Raw genomic sequence first — 6,258 nt, 5'->3', positions numbered from 1 at the left:
CGGAAAATCCGATCGTTCAGACGGGGACTACATTCAGGCTAGTAGCCAATAGCTTTGGCCTAGGAATTTGATCTGAGAATGCGTGGCACTTTGTCCGATTGTAATTCTCTACAAACGAGCGGATCATGTTGTCAGAAAAATTATAGCCAAGCTCTTAAAGCTCTTAAAGTTGTTTTTTTTTTGTCTGTCGGATATTCAAATGGAAACAGTCCCATGGAGCCACACGGTCAGATTATCCGACATTTCCATCAGAATGTCCGACCGTGTGTACAAGGGCTTAGACTCTTGTTTGGACAGATTTAAGTGAATTATTTCTAAGAATTGCAGGCCTACAATATAAAAATGCCAAATTTCCATGCAAAATAATTGTACCGCTTTCAGCACCTAAAATCATACCGCCAGGGAGGTTAAATACATTTTGTACTCGAAGTCTTTTGTTGTCTGCAAGAGACAGTACAAAATTTAAAAAAAAAGTACCCCTATTACGTAGCAACAAAATCCTAGGGGGTATGCTGTGGTCACAAGTAGTGATGGCCGAACGGTTCGCCCGGCGGTCGTTTCGCGGCGAATTTCCGACTTTCGCCGTCCGCGGGTTCGAACGCCTTTTTCCGTCGTTCGCCCCGGCGGACTTACGTGTTTAATGTATACAAGAACTTTAACCTTTCGTGACACGTTTATCATGTGTTACAGGACAACCAATTGAGACATGACAGCTCATGGACACTTGGACATTCCCCCTAACCTATAAATACACCCGATCCGGTGGCCATTTTACATTCTTTCTTCTGTCACTGTAGGGAAAGGATCCTGTGTGGAGTAGGGACAGAGAAAACGCTAGCTATTTGGTACACAAAAGTTCTTTTCAGGACTGGTATAGGTGTTAGGTCAGCAGCCTGAGTTTCTTTTGTCAGTTTAGATAAAGGGACAGAGCGCTGTATGCTGCTATTTTAGGGACAGCTCAGCCAGATTAGTCTTTCTTCATCATCATCATCATCATCATCATTAGCTGTTACTATCAGGTCCACAAAAGAGCTGTTCCAGCTAATCGTTCCAGCCTACTCTTTTTTGCCAATTTGTATAGGGACAGGCAGGAAGCAGTGTGTCAGGCAGTGAGGATAATTTTAAAGACTTGCTGTTACTATTAGTTCCACAAAGGTTCTTTTCAGGACTGGTATCAGTGGTACGGTAATAGGCTTGTACACGTATAATATTCTTTCTTCCAAATATAGAAAGAATATTATACTTGACTGCTGCCCTTCTGCTGCAGTCTGCTAATCATTCACAACTCACTTGTTCCACAAAGCTCTTTATCAGGACTGGTAACTTGGTCTGTCTAGGGTGCTACGGTACATAGGCTTGGGTGCGGTACAGTCTGCTGTTCTGTAAGGACCGCTATCGGTCCACAATACATAGGGTTGCCGTGCACTACTGCTGACCGCTGCCCTATACTGCAGCAGTCCTTCATTGGTATAGGGACTGACGTACAGTCTGCTAATCACTAACACACAACCTGCTTGGTCCACAAAAGTTCTTATAAGGACTGGTAACTTGGTATAGGGTGCTACGGTACATAGGCCTGAGTGCGTTACAGTCTGCTGTTCTGTAAGGACCGCTATCGGTCCACAATACATAGGGTTGCCGTGCACTACTGCTGACCGCTGCCCTATACTGCAGCAGTCCTTCAGCGGTATAGGGACTGACGCACAGTCTGCTAAACACTAACACACAACCTGCTTGGTCCACAAAAGTTTTTATAAGGACTGGTAACTTGGTATAGGGTGCTACGGTACATAGGCCTGAGTGCAGTACAGTCTGCTGTTCTGTAAGGACCGCTATCGGTCCACAATACATAGGGTTGCCGTGCACTACTGCTGACCGCTGCCCTATACTGCAGCAGTCCTTCATTGGTATAGGGACTGACGTACAGTCTGCTAATCACTAACACACAACCTGCTTGGTCCACAAAAGTTCTTATAAGGACTGGTAACTTGGTATAGGGTGCTACGGTACATAGGCCTGAGTGCGTTACAGTCTGCTGTTCTGTAAGGACCGCTATCGGTCCACAATACATAGGGTTGCCGTGCACTACTGCTGACCGCTGCCCTATACTGCAGCAGTCCTTCATTGGTATAGGGACTGACGTACAGTCTGCTAATCACTAACACACAACCTGCTTGTTCCACAAAAGTTCTTATAAGGACTGGTAACTTGGTATAGGGTGCTACGGTACATAGGCCTGAGTGCGTTACAGTCTGCTGTTCTGTAAGGACCGCTATCGGTCCACAATACATAGGGTTGCCGTGCACTACTGCTGACCGCTGCCCTATACTGCAGCAGTCCTTCATTGGTATAGGGACTGACGTACAGTCTGCTAATCACTAACACACAACCTGCTTGGTCCACAAAAGTTCTTATAAGGACTGGTAACTTGGTATAGGGTGCTACGGTACATAGGCCTGAGTGCGTTACAGTCTGCTGTTCTGTAAGGACCGCTATCGGTCCACAATACATAGGGTTGCCGTGCACTACTGCTGACCGCTGCCCTATACTGCAGCAGTCCTTCAGCGGTATAGGGACTGACGCACAGTCTGCTAAACACTAACACACAACCTGCTTGGTCCACAAAAGTTTTTATAAGGACTGGTAACTTGGTATAGGGTGCTACGGTACATAGGCCTGAGTGCGTTACAGTCTGCTGTTCTGTAAGGACCGCTATCGGTCCACAATACATAGGGTTGCCGTGCACTACTGCTGACCGCTGCCCTATACTGCAGCAGTCCTTCATTGGTATAGGGACTGACGTACAGTCTGCTAATCACTAACACACAACCTGCTTGGTCCACAAAAGTTCTTATAAGGACTGGTAACTTGGTATAGGGTGCTACGGTACATAGGCCTGAGTGCGTTACAGTCTGCTGTTCTGTAAGGACCGCTATCGGTCCACAATACATAGGGTTGCCGTGCACTACTGCTGACCGCTGCCCTATACTGCAGCAGTCCTTCAGCGGTATAGGGACTGACGCACAGTCTGCTAAACACTAACACACAACCTGCTTGGTCCACAAAAGTTTTTATAAGGACTGGTAACTTGGTATAGGGTGCTACGGTACATAGGCCTGAGTGCAGTACAGTCTGCTGTTCTGTAAGGACCGCTATCGGTCCACAATACATAGGGTTGCCGTGCACTACTGCTGACCGCTGCCCTATACTGCAGCAGTCCTTCATTGGTATAGGGACTGACGTACAGTCTGCTAATCACTAACACACAACCTGCTTGTTCCACAAAAGTTCTTATAAGGACTGGTAACTTGGTATAGGGTGCTACGGTACATAGGCTTGAGTGCGGTACAGTCTGCTGTTCTGTAAGGACCGCTATCGGTCCACAATAGATAGGGTTGACGTGCACCACTGCTGACCGCTGCCCTATACTGCAGCAGTCCTTCAGCGGTATAGGGACTGACGCACAGTCTGCTAAACACTAACACACAACCTGCTTGGTCCACAAAAGTTTTTATAAGGACTGGTAACTTGGTATAGGGTGCTACGGTACATAGGCCTGAGTGCGTTACAGTCTGCTGTTCTGTAAGGACCGCTATCGGTCCACAATACATAGGGTTGCCGTGCACTACTGCTGACCGCTGCCCTATACTGCAGCAGTCCTTCATTGGTATAGGGACTGACGTACAGTCTGCTAATCACTAACACACAACCTGCTTGTTCCACAAAAGTTCTTATAAGGACTGGTAACTTGGTATAGGGTGCTACGGTACATAGGCCTGAGTGCGTTACAGTCTGCTGTTCTGTAAGGACCGCTATCGGTCCACAATACATAGGGTTGCCGTGCACTACTGCTGACCGCTGCCCTATACTGCAGCAGTCCTTCATTGGTATAGGGACTGACGTACAGTCTGCTAATCACTAACACACAACCTGCTTGGTCCACAAAAGTTCTTATAAGGACTGGTAACTTGGTATAGGGTGCTACGGTACATAGGCCTGAGTGCGTTACAGTCTGCTGTTCTGTAAGGACCGCTATCGGTCCACAATACATAGGGTTGCCGTGCACTACTGCTGACCGCTGCCCTATACTGCAGCAGTCCTTCAGCGGTATAGGGACTGACGTACAGTCTGCTAAACACTAACACACAACCTGCTTGGTCCACAAAAGTTTTTATAAGGACTGGTAACTTGGTATAGGGTGCTACGGTACATAGGCCTGAGTGCGTTACAGTCTGCTGTTCTGTAAGGACCGCTATCGGTCCACAATACATAGGGTTGCCGTGCACTACTGCTGACCGCTGCCCTATACTGCAGCAGTCCTTCATTGGTATAGGGACTGACGTACAGTCTGCTAATCACTAACACACAACCTGCTTGGTCCACAAAAGTTCTTATAAGGACTGGTAACTTGGTATAGGGTGCTACGGTACATAGGCCTGAGTGCGTTACAGTCTGCTGTTCTGTAAGGACCGCTATCGGTCCACAATACATAGGGTTGCCGTGCACTACTGCTGACCGCTGCCCTATACTGCAGCAGTCCTTCAGCGGTATAGGGACTGACGCACAGTCTGCTAAACACTAACACACAACCTGCTTGGTCCACAAAAGTTTTTATAAGGACTGGTAACTTGGTATAGGGTGCTACGGTACATAGGCCTGAGTGCAGTACAGTCTGCTGTTCTGTAAGGACCGCTATCGGTCCACAATACATAGGGTTGCCGTGCACTACTGCTGACCGCTGCCCTATACTGCAGCAGTCCTTCATTGGTATAGGGACTGACGTACAGTCTGCTAATCACTAACACACAACCTGCTTGTTCCACAAAAGTTCTTATAAGGACTGGTAACTTGGTATAGGGTGCTACGGTACATAGGCTTGAGTGCGGTACAGTCTGCTGTTCTGTAAGGACCGCTATCGGTCCACAATAGATAGGGTTGACGTGCACCACTGCTGACCGCTGCCCTATACTGCAGCAGTCCTTCAGCGGTATAGGGACTGACGCACAGTCTGCTAAACACTAACACACAACCTGCTTGGTCCACAAAAGTTTTTATAAGGACTGGTAACTTGGTATAGGGTGCTACGGTACATAGGCCTGAGTGCGTTACAGTCTGCTGTTCTGTAAGGACCGCTATCGGTCCACAATACATAGGGTTGCCGTGCACTACTGCTGACCGCTGCCCTATACTGCAGCAGTCCTTCATTGGTATAGGGACTGACGTACAGTCTGCTAATCACTAACACACAACCTGCTTGGTCCACAAAAGTTCTTATAAGGACTGGTAACTTGGTATAGGGTGCTACGGTACATAGGCCTGAGTGCGTTACAGTCTGCTGTTCTGTAAGGACCGCTATCGGTCCACAATACATAGGGTTGCCGTGCACTACTGCTGACCGCTGCCCTATACTGCAGCAGTCCTTCAGCGGTATAGGGACTGACGCACAGTCTGCTAAACACTAACACACAACCTGCTTGGTCCACAAAAGTTCTTATAAGGACTGGTAACTTGGTATAGGGTGCTACGGTACATAGGCTTGAGTGCGGTACAGTCTGCTGTTCTGTAAGGACCGCTATCGGTCCACAATAGATAGGGTTGACGTGCACCACTGCTGACCGCTGCCCTATACTGCAGCAGTCCTTCAGCGGTATAGGGACTGACGTACAGTCTGCTAAACACTAATACACAACCTGCTTGGTCCACAAAAGTTCTTATAAGGACTGGTAACTTGGTATAGGGTGCTACGGTACATAGGCTTGAGTGCGGTACAGTCTGCTGTTCTGTAAGGACCGCTATAGGTCCACAATAGATAGGGTTGACGTGCACCACTGCTGACCGCTCACCTATACTGCAGCAGTCCTTCAGCGGTATAGGGACTAAGAGTTTTGTCACAGGGTCATTTAAAAAATGACATGCAGAGGAAGAGGCAGGCCCTTCCGCAGGGGTGGTAGGGGTAGGGCAGGAGCAACAGGCTTGAGCCAAAGTGGGAAGTTGCAGAAGGTGCGTTCAATTACTTTAAAGGATGCACCAGACTTGGTTGAGTGGCTCGCTCAGCCTTACTCTTCTGCACCCTCCTCATCCTCTCGATCTGCACCCTCTTCTTCACTCTCTGCTATGTGCACCCCCAAAGACACTACCACCAACAACACGACCACCACCACCACCACCACATACCTTCCGCTTGAGTCACTGGAATTATTTTCCGATCCATATCAAGAGGACATTTCTGATGCGCAGCCACTCTTGGTATTGGATCAG

This window comes from Lithobates pipiens, unplaced genomic scaffold, assembly GCF_037356315.1.
Source record: "Lithobates pipiens isolate NorthernLeopardFrog02 unplaced genomic scaffold, aLitPip1_a1.2 Scaffold_8, whole genome shotgun sequence".
In the NCBI taxonomy this organism is placed as follows: Eukaryota; Metazoa; Chordata; class Amphibia; order Anura; family Ranidae; genus Lithobates; species Lithobates pipiens.
This window is presented reverse-complemented; position numbering follows the sequence as displayed.